Here is a 23449-nt window from a genome sequence, read left to right on the forward strand (position 1 = left end):
ACACTTATGGCAATGATGTGTTACATCTCGTTTGTGATCTAAAAGAATCGACCCTTTCAACCATAATTATCAGTATTTGTTACGATAATTTCGTCGATATAAAAAGGACTTTATTTTCTTTCATTTCAAAATTCTTGACACATAATCGCAACATTTCAAGTCATAGTTTCACAATATCAAGAGGAATTCTTTTCGTCCTATTAAACTATTATTATAAAATAAATAGTGAACTTAAATAGAAGTAAGATATACAATTTTTCAACACATTTGCTCATGTTCGTGTAAAAAACTCATCAATTTCTTGTTGCAATACTCTTAAGTATATACATGACGATTAGGATTAATATTAATGGTAAGTCAGTTGTTAGTGCGTCAAACGCGAATTAAGAATGATTTATAATTAGATTTAATTTTGAACTAGTGATTCGCGAGGTCAGCATGGTTTTAGCTGTCGCTGATTGGAGCTTCTGGGAATTAACTCAAGGTTATTGGGTAACTATATAAAGGTTAACGTTTAAGTGATACAGTATCTTGTTTCCATGATATGCTTAATAATGGGCTACTCTTTTAATCAGGGATTTATATAACCTACAAATCGTAAACTTACTGTACAACTGGGATTTATCTAACAACTGAAACATACTCGACCATTTGGGACACAATTGTTTTTGCGACTGTAAAAACGAAGTGAAAACTTAATATATTTCTTGCGTAAGAACATCTGTTTTAGCGTAGTGTTTACATATTTTATGTAGACCTATACTTGCATATTAAATAAATATTCCTTTACAATAAGAATCCGTGCTTTCTGACATACAATTGGTTAACTTTGTCCTTAAACATGTAAACAAACACACATAAGATGCACATTTTGCATATAAATCTCGCATGCATGGAAAGCGCGTTCGTCTATAGCTTATTCCATTCCAACAAAAGCTTAGAACACACACAGCAAGCAGTGCATGTTATACGATGATTAATCGGAAAAAGTTTTTTTTTAGAACTCGTGCAAATAGAAATTTTCTGTAAAATATTTGATTCTGTATAGTAATGTTTGGCAATTGTTTTTTTGCGAAAAATAAAGGAGCACACGAAACAATAACTTAAGTTTCTTCTTGTGAGGGTAGCTGAATTTTCACATTGTTCATCTAAGCATGCACTCACTTATTCAGTTCGGGAAAAATTATAATCCACCTTGTTATGCAATCCCCATGTATTTTTTCTATGAATTCCGTCTTTGGACAAATTAGCTTTATCCATAAAGACTGTTGCAAATGTCCAATAATAATAATAATAATAATAATAATAATGAAAATAATAATTAATTGCTATATGCAATATTTCATTTGTCATTTTATACAACTGTGATTTCTCAATTTTGTTATTGACCATGCTTCTTGGATGCAGCCACATCACTAAGTAGAAGCAAGTCCTTATTGTGTGCATCTAACACAATCATTATAATGCCAATGTGTTGAGATGCAAACCTGTTTTCTTTTTTTGAAAACTTGGTATTCTGTACTATAAAATGTATGTTTATTATTGTGATATTGTGATATTCATTTCATAAGAAGGTCATTGTATTACATGTATTGATGTACAATTGGTGTTATTTTTCATCAACAGATCCTTGTTTGTCAGTTAATTAAATGCCTAAATACCTTTCACTATTTCTTGTACATTCTTAAATAAACGAATATCTCTACTAAGTTTAATATTTCCTTAATTCGACAATTCTGTTTGCTGTTAGCTTTGCATTAAAGGTAACTTACATTAAACACAATCAAAGTAACATTCTTGGTAATGTCTGTTTTTAAATAATATATTGCATGCCATAGGCTTAGCATAGCCGACGTGAATAGACCACAGATAATTATAATATACAATTAATATATTATACTGTGTTATAGTATCTTGTTTTAATAGCAAAATATTAATCAAAAACACACGCGTTCAACGCATACTTGGAGTTTACCGATAGGTTAATATTGTCATCTAAAATTTATAAATGTACAGCATTAATTTTTATATTCTGAATATTTATCACAAGTTAAAGAAGCATGGTCATTATACTACCAAGTAGGATTTTCTTTGCTTTGATCATCAATTAATTATCATTAGATCTGTTTATGATTAAGTCATGGTAGAGAATGACATTTTTGCAATAATATTATGGTGAATCGTGTTTTCGTACGCATATGCGTATGTCAAACAAAGCAGACTCCGACCGCAATCATTTTCCGATCATTCATATTGAAATATATTCATAATTATAGACATTCATGATTGTATTCTTAATTATTTTTATTTATTGTATTTCAAATCATGTACCAAAACATAAAATGCAATTTGCAATGGAAAAAGAAACAGGTTTTAATGACTTTTAATTTTACATAACTACATGTAAAAGACACTTTAAGTCATCCGTACATAAACTTAACAAACTGTCAGGTTTGACGTACTTTTATGAGCAATACGCAATATGCAAATCCGCATACAAAGAAACTGTTTGTAGATGTTTACGAAATACCTTATGCACATTTTGTGTACTATGCAATCTTTGGCAATCGCCATCAAACTCTTCGGAAATACCAACCGTTGAATTATCTAACTGTGTGGTACGTAGCCACAAGTTGTTTATGAGTTGGCTGGTTCTGTCATTATTGTAAATTACTGCCGTTTCGAGGTCGATTGCACAACTTACCCGTGTCGTTTTCTGCACCAATTTCCGTTAACGGGACGTATTTATTGCCGGAAGAACGTCATGGCTAAACAGCAAATATGTAGCCTATGTGCTGAATGTTGATATATATAACTTTTCTCACAGAGAGGTGGTTTAGATATAACGATAAGGACAAGAGAAATATTTTCAATAGTGGGTTATTATTACATATCATTTAAGTGCACAGTATATGAAGAACTATTATATTATCAATATCGCTTCCGTTAGTTATTCCGTCACTATTTGCATGCGGAGCATAGCTCCATTATTATGGAAGGCATTCACATGAAACAACATATACTGATAAAAATTATTGAGATGAAGAGCGAAGCTTTAGGATTATTCATTGTGTTCGAAATAACGACGATCCAAAGTGGTACTTATATTGTGATTCATTACCATTCCATGTTATAAAGAATAATGATTGATACTTTAGTGTATGAAGAACATGGTGTTTCCTAAACTTTGATTTTCAATTTACTTGATTTATGTTAAAGCTTTATTTCATTCATTATATATATAACATTACACTGTTCATTTACCATACAGCTGTCACTTAAATTAAGAAAAATACCCCCTATACTTACAAAACAACACCAATCATAAAATTATGATAAAGCTGGGCTCATAGCTTTGCCAGCTCTCAGCTCATACATCAATTGTATAGTGCGGAATAATACTGGAAATACATTATGTACTTGTGTATAGGGAAAAGAAATGAAAGACACAGTAGACATTTAACGCATATAATCACTCTTATAAGTTTGTTTTGCATTTTAATTCACATCGTTGTATACGATAAGGCAACGGATACGAGTGAAAGAGACTGTCAGGCTTAACTATCTTGTCGGTAAATAAAGAAAAGTTACAGTTTAAATACTATGTTTACATATGCAATGAATTCCTATAAATATATCGTTATTCTTTCACACACAAGACAGCCAAGAGTAATGAAGTATTGCTCACTCACTTATATATCTCCTTATTTAGAACTGAACATAAACGCCAGTATTTTACACGTTCATGTCGTTTCCGTTCTAAAAGAATTGACCCTGCAACCATAATTATCATATAATTTTTACGATAACTTCGTCGATATAAAATGGAATTACACAAAATTGGTTGGAATTGTTTTCGGAAACGAAAAATATTGCCACAGTGTAAACTATATGAAATTCGTTATTGAGTCTTGAGCAAAGATAATTGTATCAGCGGGATTGATACTTTCTACATGGTTTAATACCGAAGGCATAACTGACAAACTCGCGAAATATTACGTAAGGTTTCAAATTATTAAGCGAAATTCTTGTTGCGCTTGTAAAATAATATCTGTTAATAAATACTGAACGTACGATATGAGTCAGATATTATAACCGACATGTTCATGGCATGAACTTTCTTGTTGCAATACTCTAAGGTATATACATGACGATTATGATTACTGGGAAGTCAGTTGAAAGTGCGTCAAAGGCGGGTATAATAATGACTTATAACTCTATTTATTATGGAAATAGTGATACCTGGGGTCAGCATGGTTTGAGCTGTCTCTGATTACATTTCATGGGAATAACTCAAGGTTATTGGGTCACTATAAAAAGTGTTACGTTCAAGTGAGACATTGCCTTATTTCATGAGGATAAGCTTTATGATGGGGTGCAATTTTATACAGGGGTAAATATAACTGGAAGATCTTTTATTGTGCAACTGTGATTCATCCTACAACCCAAACATATTCGACCTTTTGGGACACACTAGTTTTTAAAACTTTGAAAACAAAGTAGAAATTGATGATACTTTTGTTTAAGAACATATGCGAAGTGTTTACCTATTTTATATAGACGTTTACTTGCATATCAAATAAGTATTGCTGTACTGATTAGCATCTGTGCTTTCTTTACATACACAAATTAAAATATGTCTTTATACTTGTAGATAAAAACACAAAAGATGCACATTTTGCATATTAATCACGCAAGCAAGACTAAAGCTTAGTCCATTCCAACAAAGGCCTAGAACACCTAGAAAGGCCAAACAGTGAATGTTATACGGTGGTAAATCGGAAATAGCAAGTGTCTATAAAGGCCGTCGGAAAATACTTTGCGAACCCAAAATTTCGCAAACTCAAGTACCTTTTTTCTTAAAGATTTTCTTCTTTGAGATAAAGCAATCGACAAAAGTCTTAATTTTATAAATAATTGATTAATTTTTATTAAAAAATGCGTTTTTTTTCACCTTGAAATGTATTCGCAAATGTGGTCATCACATGAAATTTTTCATTTTCGCATTGGAATTTTCTGTTTCCCACGGGATTGTTTGTTTTTTCCCAATGGATGTTTTCCTAGCTTTTTTATGGGAAAATAATCCCATGGGATTTTTGAAAAAAAATACGTTCGTTATGCTAAGTTATTGATTTTAAGCACTGTAAAAGCATTTGTGCTAATTTTCGTTCAATTTTCTTTGATACAAAAATATTCCCATTCTTTTATGAAAAAAAAACGCATGGGATTTTTCTTTCTTATTTTGAGAGATTTATTCATGAAATTTCCAATAACAATCTCTTTCATCAACTGATGAACTATTTGCGCGATTTTTATTGTGTTAATCGTGTTAAACAAAAAAAATCCCATGGGATTTGTTTCATTGATATTGTTTTTTCAAAGGGATTTTTCCCGTGTGATTTTTTCCCATGTTTTTTTTCAATTGCATTTATTACAATTTCTTAAGTCGGATAAAAGTTTTTTAATGCGAAAATAATAAAAATGAGGATAATAATATTAATAATAATAATAATATTATTATTATTATTATAATTGTTGTAAATGTCCATCAACAGATTCGTGTTCGTCAGTAGATTACACTGGTCAATGTCTAAATACACTTAATATCTTCTCTTATATCCTTAAATAAAAGAATATATCTACTGAGTTACATATTTCCTCTATTCGACAATGTTAAGAAAGCGCTTTCATTTGCTGTTTGCTGTTAGTTGCATTATAGCTTAGTTAAATTTCACAATTTAAAGTACTTTCTTATTAATGTTTATTTTGAAAATAATATAATGCATGTCATAGGCTACATGTACGTATAACCGATGTGAATAAACTGCCGTTTATTATTATATACAATGATATATTCTCTTGCATAATAGTATCTGTTTTAATACCATAATAGTAATCACAAACACACGCGTTCAATACATACTTGGAGTATATCGATAGGCTAACATTGTCATCTGAAATTTATAATTATGCAGCATTAGTTGTTATATTGGAAATATCTATAGCAATTTTAAGAAGCAAGGGAAGTATACTGCAAAGTAGGATATTATCGATCATCAATATTATATATCTAAAGGTCTTGTTATGATCAAATAATGATAGAGAATGAAATTTTTGACATTATATTGTGATGAACCTTGTTATCGTTTTATTTTACGTATTTCTCACAATAAAGACACCAACCGCAATCATGTTTTCATCATTCATATTGAAATATATACATAAGTATAGACATCCATGATTGTATTCTTAATAACATTCTTAATTATATTTAAATCATGAACCACAACATGAAATGCAATGTGCAATGGGAAAAGAAACAGCTTTGAATAACTTTTTATTTTACATTACTACATGAAAAATACACTTTCATTCATCCGTGCATGAACTTAAAACAATGTCAAGTTTGACGTATTTTTACGATCAACTAAATTTCAATGACGCTTATAATTGTCAACACAAAAATTAGGAAATAAGGAAACCACACAAAATATATATTGCGCATATTATATGATTATTTTAACCTTATTATGTATTGGAGTAATTTTGCTTTCACTTATTAGAACATATTACAGAACCGTTGTGTACATGTCATGGTCGTTTGTAGGAAAAAATGGCTTAAACAAATGAAAGGTCCTAACACTTTTCTTTTCCGATAATCGTAAACAATTTCAGCATTTGTGTAAGATTTAAGCAATATAAAGTAGCGATGTATTAAAACATACTGTAAATGGTAATAATGAATTAGTATTTCTCTTAACACATTTGAACTATCTTGTAGCATAATTAACACTTGTGAACATCCATATTTAATAACATTTGGTTGATAGTTTAATCCTATAAAAAGAATAAAAATAAACTAGATAAGGGCGATTATACTACATTATCGTCAGATATAATACGTCTTCAGATATCAGCCTTACTGGTCGGTAAATCCCGTTTACAGGACATGCGGTAAGAGGACGTATAATTTAAGTATAATTGTATTGAGTAGGTTTACAAAAATATGTGTAACAACACTGTCTGATTCTTCTTTTTTGGGTACGGACAGTTAAGAAAAACGTTTAGTAAATTTAATGATGGAATGAACTTTATTGAAAGCATCCATGATTTTGTGTATCTTCCAAAGAGCTATAGCAAATAATAAAAATGTAACCCACACACAAAACCCAAATATATGGTCTTATTGTCATAGTGCATAATATTATTTTCATCATTTTTTTGCATAAATAGTCATGCATAAGACGGCGCCAAAGGGTAACCATAGAAGTACAGTTATTGTGTACATAATTTTGAGTATACACATGTACTAATTTAAAGATTAGATATTAGCAAGTCTAACTAAATGTATGCTAAAATGTAACCGCAATCATGAACTGCCAGATACTTACGCACGACGTTACCTACTATCCAGATCAAAGAAAAGCATATAAACATGAGGTACATCCGTTGTAAGATGTTTAAAGCTATATTAATTACGAGAATCTAATGCACAAAGTATGTTTTTGCATATTCAAATTGCTTAAAATGTATTTCTTTGCACACATTTTGACTTGTTATAATGCAATTGCTAACGTCATAATTTAAATGCGTGTAAAGACCACCGTAAGTTACTCATATGCATACGCTTCTAAACAGACAGAACATTTGATTTAACGGAAAAGTGAAAATGGAAATTTAACAGTAATAAACACTATATCTATGATTAGATAATTACATTACACAAACTCCCTAATACACACAATGATGGCAAGGTAAATTTTGCTTTTAATTGTGTCTCGTATTAAGCACTTAACATAAATCTTTTTTGAAAATGCCCGAGCAAAATTAAATTTTAATAAACATAGCCAACGAAACATCTATATATATAATCGACGGAACGAGAATGATTATTAATTGTCATCACTAATTATAATTAATTGTAAGCGTTAATATCATTATCATAAACGTGCAATTATAATAACGATTATAAAGATTAGTACTTAAGCATTTATGCATTATTTATTGGATGTTTGGGATTCGTTTTCAATATAAATAACCACCATAAGCGTGCGATCAAATTTTCTTGTATCATATGTGTTTGTCAGAAGATGCGTTCTTTTCGTGGGTCTCTTTTCCAAGACGATTTATCTTTAGCATGATATTGGGTTCTCTTGCAGGTTCATTCATTCAAAACATAAAACGACAGTACGGCTGTATAATTTACTAGCAATTTATCATGCATGGTGAATTGAATACATGTATCTAAACCATTATCTTGTATTGACTCAAATGCAAGACAGTAGTATTGCTGTAGTACTTATGTATAATTTATAAGAAATGTATTCAGTTTTATCTACTGCATACAGTTTTGAACGCCAGAATGTACTTCATCGATGGTGTAAGTTCGACCTTGCCGAATTAGATGAACGCAGCGTTCCACTATACGAGTAGGCAAAGTATTCCGGAAAAAGATCGTCACCTTTGGGCCAGAAACATAATCGGCATCCCTGGCAAAAATGCATCATGTTATTATATAAACACCCGAACCTACTAAAACACCGCGGGACAAATTCATATGGACATTTTAGTCTTAATATGCATTTATTTATCATAAAAGAGAATGCACAACAACCCAAATAGTTGATGATTGAAGTTTGGCCTCTGTAACTATACATTCTGATACATTTTCCATAAATTTGGAATATTGATGTCTTAAATAAGTGTATGTGTTGCATATACTTGATTCTAAGCGAACAGAAAGTGTTGATATTGCTACACTATTTTGAAATAACGGATTAATGTAAATATCATACCTTTGTTTTCTGTGAAGTATGCTATTAAAACGATATCTGTATCAAAATATGTCATACGAAAAGCTCTTCATAGCTCCTCATGAACACATTAATTTAAATACTACGAATACGTATCATTGAAATAAAAAACATGACATAGCTGATCTATCAATGTGATAAATAATGAATTATTAACATTAAACAAATCGAGATAGAAGAAGATATACGGTGTTCAATTTTGTTATACCTAACTTTGGTTTATCACTGAAAATTGTAAATTTCCATTTACCAACGTTTGCATTATTTTAATATTTCATAGCGTTAGAACGCAGTTATCCCGACTGTGCCATACTTTTTAATATACTCTGCGCGTGAGCCTACTATAGGTTTTCAAAACTGCTAACTGTACTTATCGATAGGCGCATATTGAAAGGGGGAAACAAATCAATTTTGATCTGCGTTTTTTTCGTTTCGATGGGTTTGTTATTTTATATTAACCATGTGTGTTCTGTATACTAATATATCAATTTTATACGCAGTTGATTGTATAGTAAATATTGCAACCAGACGAGAGTGATCTCAAACTAAGCATGTATTATTTTTTTTATGGAAATATATGCGCTCCTTTTTTAAAACAACAAACTAGTCGAACTTGTAGTTTGTACATTAAAACAGGCACTCATCAATATGTCTTTTTTACATTTAATTTCCGAATACCGTGTATAAGCTTGGAATGTAATTCCGGCACCAATGCGATGCTATTTTGAAACAAACGGGCGCTGGTATATTAACAATTACAGCCCGATCATATCAACATTATGTAATGATATGTATACGAACATATATCTTGGAAAACTTACGTAAGGTACACTTATAACTATCATATGCTTCTTTCGGATGTATCATACACATTATACCCGTAAGTAATATCCACATGTTTGCATGACAATGCATAAGAACACCCATTAAGATTTTGCTGATTCGAACCCTTCATGCAGGTACGCAAAGCATCTTGTGTTAATAGTATTCAATATCGCAATTGCATTCGAGCGGTCTGTTTATACGTTTGATCAAATACATCCTCGTAAATGTATCATTGCTGTATATTGGTTGCACGTGCTGTACGTCTGGCATGTGTGGCATTGTGTAACTTTCATACACTATCGGCACATATATTTGTTTTAAAACAGTAAAAACACATCGATGTGCTTTGTGATATACAAAAGGCATACGCTTGTTTTTAAGTAGAAAATAAAACGCACTTGTAAGGAGGCATTCTTCAAACAGGACCACCAATGCATATTTACAGCATGTTAAAACAAAAAAACTTTTTGATTTACTAGCCAATCAGACAATTTAAGCTGAGTTCGTTTGTATATGTGGGGTTATGATCATCAAATCAATAGATACCTATTGGTAATCATTAAAAGGTAGACCATACACACATATATCACATCCGCTGATATTGTTTTCAAACATTTAGCAGAATATTGAGGTATTATATGCACGCATCATCTTTTGAACATAAAACCTACACAACACAATAAGAAACATGATGGTAATTGGTAATAATAAAAGATTCAATCTGGTTTTTTGATCATGCTTTAAATGCATGCATACCATCCTGTGAGAAGCTAGCAAGCAAGCATGAACATTGCCAGATATTGCATTCTGGCCTCCTCTACAGATTATGTTTGTTAAAAATACTGTTAAATGATTAAATGATTTTATTTAACTCACACTAACGACCAATAAAAATAACACATTCGTAGCGATAAGAATTTTGTCTTAAAATATCAAAATTCTTAAAACTTTTTGTGTAAGTTATTAAAAGAAAGCCTTAGTAAAACAAATCAAATGTCAAACGACTTAAACACACCAACTTGCATACACACTTATTTCCGTATAAGTGCTTTTTATGTTCAAACATGCACATGCTTTGACTGATACTCAGTTTAGAAATTACAATCATATACATATCCAGAGAAATTAACGCATGATATGCATGTTAAAAGCATCGATGCATTAATTTTCTACAAAAAATATCGCACGAGTGATGCAAAACATACTTGGAAAGGTTCTAACGACATTAATATTGGTAAGCTTTATTTTAATCCATCATTTCTTGTTAGTAAGACGTAAGAACTACAACTTCGTTGGACGCTTGATCAAGGAACAGTTTTCAATGTAAAACTTATATATATTTTCATAACCATACACGGGTTTTATATTTGCATAGTTAATAAACACAGTTGCAAACAATGTTGCCAGTGTATGGAAGTTAAACCATAATTAAAAATGTAAATTAGACTTTAATAAGCAGCAGTATTTCCAATCGGAACAAATGAACACGTTTTTCTTGTTCGAGTTTGACTGGTGATTAATATATTATTTTGGTCTGATGCATCAACGGAACGATAAAGAATGTGATTTAAACTATGTAAACTGTGTAAGACACTTTCTAGAACACTATTGATTAAGATAAGTATTCAAATTCAAAGTTCATGGCATGTTTAACGATGAAAATAAACTATTTTTTATTTATAAACTCGACATTTGCAGCGTGCACTTTTTTGAGTTGATATCTTACAGGAAGTTCGTTTGTATTGGCAAAGTCAGGTCACATGCTGACCGTGTATTGTGCCTTATCTTACATTGTAAAGAACACTCGCTTTTAATCGGGTAAGAAAGGTCACTTGTTGACCGTGTATTTTGCCTTATCGTGCATTGTAAAGAACACTCGCTTTTCATCGGCAAAGAAAGGTCATATGCTGATTGTGTATTTTTCATTACTGTAAACCCATATTTAAACGCGGCTTTTGTCAGTATATTTTTTAATATGCAATATAAAAATGTTCTATCTATTTACATAATTATGCCTGTAATTATTGACTGCAAGCCTATTTAAAGACGTTGGCTGTATTGCAGTGTTTATCTTGAATTGTCTCAAAAATTGAAATTTTCAATTATAAATCATATGTTTTTAGTTTATTTAGTTAGTTATAATAAGAACGTTTCAAATACTTCTGCTGACTTTAAATCCAAAATATTATGAACATTTAATTGAAAAAGATCGTTTTGTAATCAATTTCAAGGAGAATGGCTTGTTTATTTTATAACCGCTTTTAAAGCTCGTTTTTTCACCTGCCAGGCTTAAACATTAAACAATTAATTCAAGGGCACTGTATCGCTGATACTACATGCTATCGGTGAATTTCAATGATGCCTTATTTATACGTTTTTATTAAAGGAGCACTACAACTAGTAAGACGATTATTCAAATTGTAAATTAAGAACCCTCCAATTAATATCGAATACTTTTTTAATAACTTGTGAGTATCAGATTTATAAACTTGATATTTATACTTCATTCTTAGTGAATATTCAAATACGTCCTCTGTTAAGCCGTTGCTTCTTTTAAGCCATTCTGCATATACAGTTTGAACATGAGCAGGTCTAGCTTTGAACGCAATCTTGGCAATATATTAAAAGGGGCTTCAACATTTTATTTTTGAAACACAAAAACCTCGTTTATTGGCTGACCCTTAGTTTGCTCTGTTTCAATTAACTGTATGGTTAGTAAGTAACAAAGGGTTTCGTGTGCTCTCATTTTAAGACAGTTGCAAAACTGACGAACTTTATCAAATAGGTCGCGAAAAGTTCTTAGGAATTCACATTTGAACCCTAAGTGTCATTAAAGTAAATGGATGTTAAAATTATAGCGAAAATTTATGTTAACTTAATGTCCCTCTATTTGTGTTTTGCCACATTCATTTCAATTTTGAAATGTTGTTAGGTTTGTTTGTGAAGCGTTGATCACAATGTCAAGTGCACGCCACCTCGAACTCAGACTCCGCCAGAGTGAGACCGAAGCTGGAAACACAACATATTGTCACATTGAGAACTCGTAAATGAGACGCTTCAGGCTGAATATGTTCTCAAATATACAGTTTGGTTTGCAACACTTTATGAATATCCGTTGCAATGTGAAGTCATGTCATGGAGCAATGGAGCAGGTAGAAAACCGGTTTGTTTCCTGTCACATGCCTTTAACTCAGCCCGATAACCAGGTAACCTAATATCCCAAAGATATTAGGCTAGATGACCACATGACCTCGAATGTCCGTCAGTCGCTCTGTTTTACTGTGAAATGACGTCATTTTTTACGAAATGACGTCATTATTCCAGCTTAACTGTTTTACAGTGTAAATAAACGGTGAAAACTAAACATGAAATACAAATAAATAAATGTGACAGTATAAATAGAATAGTAGGTTGGTGACGGGGATCGAGAATGGTTATATGGCTCACCCGATACATTTCTCCGACTTGCCAGACTCTCAATCCACGTCACCAACCTATTATTCTCTATATATCTTTAACATACCATTAGTTATTTTATCAAAATTCGTTTTAACATTTTGAAAATAAAGGTTTGATATATCCAATTAAATACCAACTGTTTTCAACATGCATGCTGTTTTAGAATTATGCAATTTAATTCAAAACTGTACATGTCATATGACTGTCTTGTAGCATCAATATGCGTGATAATAAACGTTTAAAACATTTTTAGAGTTGTTTTGGAATATAGAAAATGGAGCATGTATTTTATGACAGTAAGCATACGGCGTTTATGATCTTTACACGCAATTTATCAATATTTCCGAGAGCTGCAGCTGCTCTGAAAGTTGTCTGCAACTGTGCAACTGCACGATCCTTAAGTGCAGCGATGGTATGAATGGGAAAGATTTAACAGTTTGAACAGGAGAACCTCTGTTCGTGTATCAATTATTACCAATTATTGCAATAATAATGTTTGCTGAACATTTAACGCTTTCATAGAGTTGCAAAACGGGTTGTAACAAAGCAACATCCGTTAAGAATTAATCTTTTTTTTTGCAATAACAAAACAAATATTCGTTTCATGATACAGATTAAACGAGGTTTTGTATATTCCTGATTTAGACATTCTTTTGCACAAAGGCGTGCTTCCTTATTTAACATTAATTAAAATGTATTTTTTTTGCAAAAATGTAATGCCTTTATGTTTAATACACATACAATATGAGTTGCATAGTCTGATAATAGAAGCATTGAAATTAATCACAAACACACTTTAAAATAAGATATTTTGAGATAATTTAAACTTAATTGTTTTATCATTGTTATTATTATATTTACAAAACAAAAAGGTTGCATTTCACTATTGTCTTATGATACTCCTCTAAGTATCTAATGCTAATATTAATAACAGTTGTTTATGGTTGACCTTTGTACAGACTTAATAAACTAGATAGCCATGATACTCATACGGTGTATTTCAATGTTTTTCTTTTATTGATTTGCACATTTAAGTATGCGAAAATAATACCACCAACATCAACAAAACAGCATGATGCCTTGAATATGTTTTTACAATAATCGTATAAATATTCTCAGCCTGCATGGTCGTTCTGAAAATAAAAATTATATGTTATCACAGCTATCCATACCACATTTAGTCTCCATTGGTGTGCATTAAAGCAGCAAATACCTCAATACTTAATGTTACTTCAAGAATACATATATATTTAACAAAAATATATCATTTGTTAGCCTCGTATCAAAATTTATAGATTGTATAAAGTGAATAAAGCATGAACATATTCATTTGTTCTTGTTCTGATTTTTCATACATTGTTAACTGTCCATACTACTTTTCTACGTCAAGACTGAGAAAACAAGAATCTATTGACAACGGGAACGGATCAGCTACTTACCTGTATTAAAACAGGAAACCTTGGAGATTATTTATATCAATGATATATTAATGTATTTGGTACGATACTCATTTGCGGTCCATATGTTTATTTTGCATCATAGGATTTCAACACATATTAGTACATATGATCATCTTATCAAAAGGCCGTTCCGCGCATCGTTAAATGGTTCAAGTCATGTTAGTATGGTTTTAAGGTATCCGAGAAATGGCATATAGGTTAATAAGGAAGTTTTATCTAATGACATGTGTTTTAACAGTTGATAAAGCATGTATTTAGCGTGTATTTAAAACAGGTAAATCATACGGAAAAAGGAAGGACGGGAACCAATAGTAGTCTACAAATGCACACGACGTAACGATTTTGGAGCCATGGCCCAATGCATCCCTTGTGATAAAACAATTAAGTAAATTGTGAACAAAGGTTTAATTATTGAAAATTAATTGTTATTTCGGGTTAAGATCACATATATAATTTCGTTGTTTGAAAAAAGAGACGACATAAAAAACAAAAATAATTTGACAATCAATACGATATGACACTGAAGACAACATACCTATATATTAATATTCTTGCGTCTTCTCTCTCTTGTTTCTCAAACTGTTAAAACAAATTGTTTTATTTAATCACATTTAAATGCGCACGGTCCTTGAATCTTGGAACTTGAAGTTTTCAGAACAAAAAATTAAGAACCAATAGCACAAACGATGTTATAGTTTTAAATTTAATATCAATTTGTTTCGTTGGATTCTATAAGCATACCGTATACTCTATGAACCAATGGACGGAAACTTATTCATTATTGGACCATATAAAATGGGCGAAACTTTGTAATTAATATTTTTAGAAATCAATTACATACTTATTCTCCATATTCATATTCTTCATTTGCGAATTTTCTCTGTGGAGTTTTATTCGTCTTTCAGAAACATTCAGCTTGATGTGTTTAACGATACATATTTAACACACACCCATATCCTAATGCAAGGCTGATTGTAATTGCAAAACATTATACCTTACAGTTTCCATACACGTGGTGACCGTAGGGCAAGCGTACATACGTGTACCGCGTTGCGGAGTTGCGGAGTTCACCGAAAGTTCACCGTTAATGTTGTCATTATCGATTAATAAATATACAGAAGATGGCACAGGGATTGAGAATGCGGAAAATGGTTTGAAGTGCCATCATCATCACGTCAATGGGCATTCAATACATGAAACATTTCGTGTTCATCCGTCGGGATCTTGCGAACAATGATTGAAGTCGCGTTATTTCATTAAATCTTATGACCATTATAATTAAGTGGCAATACGAAGTACAATATATTACATTAAATAAAATATAAATTTGTCAAACACCTTCTGACGATGTTTTTCTGTCAAACACATGCGTTTCCAGCAACCTAGACCGAGATCTCTAAATTTTGTGGGTAATCTTTTCCAAACCCGATATTTTGTTGCACATAAATCAGCAGATCCTTGAGTTAATTAACCAATATCTGTCAAACACTCAAGACTTTTGTGAGTGTAGGGGGTTGCGAACACACGTTCCGCATCTAAAAATGTACTGATTACTAAAACAACTTCCGGCATCCTCAAATTATATCATAAATCGACATTTTCAATTAAATGAAGATGTTGGAAATTGGATACATAATGCTGTGGGATTTGTTATAAAATTAATGTTGTCGCGATCGTATTCAATGACCAACATTATTTAGCGATAATAGAATCGACGTTGAAATAAGTCAATTTTGGATACAATAAAAAATACATAAACACAGGTCCTAACGAGTGTTATGATTCGTACACCAATTTGTATGATCATAAAATTCCTGCAAAAGTTTCAAAGTTTCAACAATACATTTTGTGGAATTTATTCAAAATTTCGCAAACTTAATTATAAAATACAGGTAAATATGGGTTAAACGTTTTAATTGCTTCAATCTGTTATTCCACGCGTTTTAATTTCACGCATTTTTAACATGTTCATCTTCAAATCCGTGCGTACATATAAATTGAACTATATCTGTCAAGCTTTTTCGGGTATTTTTTATGAAATGGTTGCAAACACAGGTGGTAGCGTGTGGCTATGATTTTAATTAGTAAAAACATCATTTTGAATGACAAATAATCAAATTATAATAAAAAATCAAGTTGTCTGAAAAAACAACAACACTATTTCACTATCAAATATATATATTCAACTCAAAATTCCCCGAAGACAGAGACAAGATAAGATAGTTTATTGAAGTCTCATCATCATGTACCTAGTAAAATATACATAAAATAGCTTTTAAATATAGTACATGCCATTCAAAATTGAGTTATAAGAGACTATAAATATTCTAAAAATACAATTCAAAGTCAATAGCTAAAACTTTATGAACATACTTCACTACTACAAATGAGAATGTTGTTCAAGTTTTCAACTTCAAATAGAGGTTTTAATTAATGCTAAATATATAAGAGTAAGATAAATCTTACATCTAATTGCTATGGGTGTTATAAAGATGTCATTTTGCAAATCTAGTGCCAATATAACTTCTGTTTGGATCAGAAAATTGAATAGAATTAAAGTTGCCCAAATACAAATTGTGAAGTAATGTCTACAAACAAAATTAAGATGATTAAAGGATGGTTTAGTGAGTATGGTAGTATTATGCAACAAGAAAGGAAATTATTCCACCCCATACAATTCCTGTTATACTAGCGTTGAATGTATACCGTCTTATGAGATTTGAAAATCTGATATTTAACACTTATGATACAGCTGTTATAATACAATGTATATATTATGATACCAGAAGCAGCTACTAGATACTCATATTTATATATCCCGGTCAAACACTCAAAATCATGCAAGAGAGGGGGAATTCCTTCAGTATTTATAAATAGGAGATGCTAAACTTTTCTCCTAAACATTCAGTGTAATATCCTACAAAATTTAAAAGACACGTCCATCTTTTAGTGGCTGCTTCTTGTATGTGACTAGAATAACCATGAGTACCTAAAAAAATAAAATAAATAAATTCTTATTTAATTAACATTATTTACGCATTTTTTAAAATTTAAACACATAAAAAGATCAAACTTTACTATACATTTTTTTTCTTTCTACTAGAATTTGATGGCAGGCTTTGGCAGATAAATACGCAAGGTTTTCGTCACTAAACATTCTAACCAATTTGTCGTCATCTGACATATTATAATTATTTGCAAACATATCATCGAGTGCAGAGACAAGGTATTTTCTTATATCACCATATAACGGAAAATCAAACAACACATGCTTTTCATCTTCAACATAATCAGGACAATTAAAACATTTTCTATTTGACACATCAATACTTTCATAGCGACCTGTTTCAGATTGCATCGCTTTGAACAGCTATAACTTCATCAATTATCCAAAGATTGTCATGAACTTGGTCTTACTCAACGCAGAAAGGAATTTCCTTTCTGGAAATGTACATATCTTGTAATAGTTTTACTAATGATGGGTCAAATTTTAAGAAATAACACAGTACACAACTCGCGTGACATACTCGTCATCGATCAGACCCGATCAAATACTAAAATCTTCAAGGAGTAAAGGGCATTGTTCCTGCAAAGATCACGGATCTCGAAACCCTAATTCACTAATTCAGGTGATAATTATTTTTACTTCTCCAGCAGATAGACAATAAATCATTTAAATAAGAGGCACATTTGTTTAACACTTATTTACTATTTTTGTTTTGACTTGACGATATTCAATTGGTGACGAAACCTCTCGCTCTATTCACTAGTTTTGTGAAATTAAAAAAGTTGATGAAATAATATATGTATCTAGGTAACTAAGGACGAGGTGCGCAAATGTGAAGAGATTAAGAAAAAAAAACGGTCGAAAAACGAAAAATAACCTCTAAAGGTAATTTTAGTAAAAATATTATGTTTGAAACATTCGCGAAACTTAAACTAAAATGCGTTTTTTTAATTTAACAATTTTTTTAATAACGACCGTCATTTTGAAAACTATATTTCCGGAAAGAATTGCACCGATTTTAAGATGAAAAAACAATCACTTGTGAACAAATAAAGATCAATACCGGTATACATAACTCCTTAACAAGTGCAATATATTTTAAAGATAATTAAACAATTATAAATAATCATTAAAGTCGATTTATTGCAAAGTAACATGTCCATAACGATAGAAGTAAACTACTGAAGCATTAAACCACATAGCAAATGTGAGTTTTAATAAGCGAATATGCGTATTGTGTAAGCTGACTCCCTCACACATCCATTTATTAACACTCAAAAGGAGCGTGACTTCCTTTCCCATATTATTTTGGGAGATAGGTTTTCAATTAATAAGCCAAAAATGGAATAAACAGTATCGACCATTCACACAAAAATAATTCAAGCGTAGTCACGGCAACACATGAGCAAAACGTCATGTGCAAGTATTTTAGGGATTTATAAGGTACATAATACTCGCAACTAAAAAGCATGATAAATCAAAGTGCAAAGACATCAGCGAACGATAAACAGTTAATACCCGCTCTCGTCTATTAATGTTCTTTGTACTTTTGTACCAATTAACATAAACCTAGATCTTAAATTTTCATTAATTGTTGCAAATTTGCTTTTTTCAGCATATTTGCTTTGTAGTGTTTCTATCAACGAATAAACCCTGTATAATATTGATTTAGTGAAATGACGTCTGACGTCGACAATCTCGAATTTCGTCTAGCAAAGTCATATTTAGGATAAATTAGTATTAATCCAAAAATAGTCCAGTTATTTTGTCAAATCGTGTTGTAAATAACATATAATTGTAGAAAATATAGAAACAATATGTTGTCCTAGTTAATTTAAGTACATATACACTTAATTGTTTAATGATGTTAGTATCGAGTGAAGCAAAACATTGGGGTTTCTATATATTCTATGAAACCTTTAATTAGAATATACAATGAAAATTGAAAGATGTTAAGAGTTAATAAGTTTTACTCATCCAGTGATCATCCTTTATAGCGCTTAACCATATGTGTGCGGTATGTATATATAACCATCATTTATAAACTTTCAAGCACAATAATGATAACTGAGAGTTTTAAGATAAATATAAATCTTTTTTATAACAAGAGACAGGTTAAGTTAATACGAAACAAATATGCGCTTATGAGGTAACATAAGGCTGTGTATATTGTAAACAATTTAAACGTATTCTTTTTAACAGTACATGCTAAACAAATGAACACAAAACAGTTCTAGCCAGTAAACAGTGATGCACACTATCAGATTATATATATATTTATGAAAGAGAGCCGAGGGCAACTAGTCTTAAACTAGGTATTCAACTATTGTTCTAATACCCATTGAATCACACACCATTGGCGTCTTTTATGTCGTTTGCGCCATGCTATATGGGGTACAAGTAACCAACTCTGTAACCTGGTACTTGGATGCTGAAAGGTGGGAAAAAACATTTGAAGAGAAAATCTCAATACTTTGACACGTTCTCGTCATTGCAAACTAATGCAAACAGATGGATAGATGAACACAAACTCAACTGATCACGACGTAAAGCAAATGATGAAAGCTCACACACGGATACTGTTATTAAAACAGTTGCTTAAGCAATTGAATCAAACAGTTAAACAGTTGTTGTTTTTACACGTGCAATATATTCTCCGTTTTCCGTAGAATGAAATATAACGTATTACTGAACATTATTGCACACTTTAAAGTGTGCGCAAATGCGGATGAAATCTATAAATTATTGATGTATGAACGACAATATTAATTCGTTTTTCTATTAGCTACTTGACATGTCCATTGTTTAATTGATAACATCAAACACACGTTAATATACACATGACATAATTTCAATAAAACAGTAATTGATATGCGTCGATTACTTTTTAGAGTCATTTGTAGGTGTACGCATGTCGTTACAACAGAAGACAGGTGATATAAATGATATTGATGAAATCCAATGCATATTGTAAAATATATATCTACATATGAATATGTAATTATATCTGTTCCGTATATTCGTTTGTGGTAATGATATAATACATGTATATCATTTAACCACATAAATGTGCATTCTGTTACAAGTAAATCGTTTATTTGATGTCAGTATTACCTGACGCCCGTTTGGCACGTCGTTGTTATCAAAGTGTACATGAGTCCTGGTAGCATTATTCGTGTCTTGTTCTGAGAAAACTGGTCATAATGCATGTGCGTAAAGTGTCGTCCCAGATTAGCCTGTGCAGTCCGCACAGGCTAATCAGGGACGACACTTTCCGCTTAAACTAGATTTTCGGTAAAAAGGGACTTCCTTTAAACGGAAATTACCATTTAAGCGGAAAGTGTCGTCCCTGATTAGCCTGTGCGGACTGCACAGGCTAATCTGGGCCGACACTTTACGCACATGCATTAATGCATTATGACCAGCTTTCACAGAACAAGACACATTCAATAGCTAGCATACCTTGCGTCTTTAAGGAAACAATTTTTTTTAATTAATTGGTAATTTACCGAGCGGGTTTAGTGTATTTGAATATTATCGATAGTTTCCTCTAATATACAGGAACAGCATTTATGTGAGAACGTTCTTATGCACCAAAAATAATTAAGTCTTTTTGGAAGAAATACAATATTGCTTTGCCAAAATCTTATTAAACCATGTGTTGATGTATGTCCACGCCGCATCATATTTATATTGAACGGCAACTGAACCATGAAAAATAAATTGTGAGTCTTACGTAATGTTACACAGATATTCCAAAGATTCCGGGGCTGTTTTAAGTTTAAGGTCGGACATTATATTTAAGATTTATTTTACGCAGTGTTTGCTTAAATTCTTTAGTTCTTTTACTTTTCCCCGACATTTAATTTTTTTTCAAAATGTAAACAATAGACAGTCAAGAGGATTTGAAATATTTCACTGGAGAATGACAACCGCACACGATGACATAAATTTGGTGCAAATCTATCGACCAACAATCCGACGATTCCTAAGAACGCAAACAACACTTGTCACGTTATGAGAAAATTGACTCTAAAAGTGATTGTAATATTCATATACCACCGTGCTTTTCTAGTTAAAGTATGCACTAAATAAGTCGTACAAATTATTATCATGTACTACATTTATTACGGATACATATTTATTTCGGTGTTTATGTAAACAATGAAAACACACCTTTTCAGTGTTTTTCAACCAGTACATTCAACGTGTTATTTTCATTCTACTTACAGATAAACAATTTTATTTAAACAAATATCATTTATGTCAACAATACATGTACTTTCTAAAAGGGATACATTTGTTTTTCTTTCTTTTTTAATTCCAAAGTTTAATTATAAAAAATCTTAATTATACGACGATAATATATATCTATTATAACAACGTTTTATCACAAAGACATATAAACCTGTCAATAAGATCGTACTAGTTCATTCCGCCACCATCTTCTTAGGAAGGGAGAAAGTAAAGAAATACACATAAAATGAATATAACTACCAAACTTTAAAATAAACATTCGTCGCAATTAAACGTTATTTTTTAAAGAAATTTATTAAATATAAGCCAACATCCAGAACAAAAAAGGTACATGTACTAATTATTCATTGGTTAAAATGTCATGTGACAAAAAAGAAAAAGCTTGAACCTAATGTTGACTAGGATACAATAAAAATACAATACATCGGTAAACGATTTAACAGATTTAATGATTTGTTCAACACTATAAAAAAAAAACACACAGATAATTATTAACTTGAAGACATTAACTGTAACCGACAATCGAATCACTTACATTCATACATACACAGATTCAAACGTATTACATTAGCTTATCAGATATTATATCTGCTTAATATATATATGTCTTTTATTTGACACCCATTTATTTCATCTTTAACGTTGAGTTTTGCTTTCAATTATCATGATGCTCTGATCTCCACTGCTATTTATATCGATGTAACGCCAAAGAGCTTTTATTGATAATTGCAGTGTTTAACAATATTGCAAGGTAATTGCGATTGCCTTTTAAAACTTTCTTACATCGCACAATTATCAACCAAATAAGACAAGACAACCATTAACGCTACCTGCATACAATCCAATTATAATTTATAAATGCAACAATCATATTTGTATTGCATGTTCGACACACGTATTGATTTCAAAAATCAAGTTTACAAATATAATGCTGTTTTTTATTGAAGATTTGAAGCATTGATTTTAAAGGTTTTGGTGATTCTTCTTTTTTAGGTCATACTAAAAATAATAGATTAGCAAATTACTTATCAGACTTATATCGAACAATTAAACGCGTTAGGTAAGCCAGTTATTAAGACCTTCTTCGAACAATTTAATTTTCACTTTTGTAAGGCAATTATTTGATCACTTTATACAATAGAAGGTGAAAAATAATTTAGACAGCTGTTGTTTTGCCATGTTTTTATGACATTAATAATTACTAAGCAAACTTCAATAATCATTTTTTGCGTAATAAAGTTACCATGAAAAACGTGTTAACCATTCAGTCGAAGCAATGCCATCATGGTCGTAGGTAAAAAACTACATAAACCGATACACCGGTTTAAAATGATCATATAATTGAATAGAGATGGGATTTTTTAAAATTATTGTCGTACTGCTGATATTAGAAAAAAAGAAAACAAAGTGATATGCCCATTATGTGTGTGTCAATTTGTAAATTCCAATCGTTTGGAAAATTGTATCCTTTTTATTTATTTATCATGTAGTAAATAAATTATTGGGCATCCACGTATTGTTTTAAATAACTTGAAAAGTAAAGTGTCGAATACCATCGACAATTTTTATAGAAATACCAATTTTCTATGTGTCCCGGAAGGGTTCATGCATTACAGTATCAATCATAA

Source organism: Dreissena polymorpha, chromosome 2 (genome assembly GCF_020536995.1).
Source record: "Dreissena polymorpha isolate Duluth1 chromosome 2, UMN_Dpol_1.0, whole genome shotgun sequence".
NCBI lineage: Eukaryota > Metazoa > Mollusca > Bivalvia > Myida > Dreissenidae > Dreissena > Dreissena polymorpha.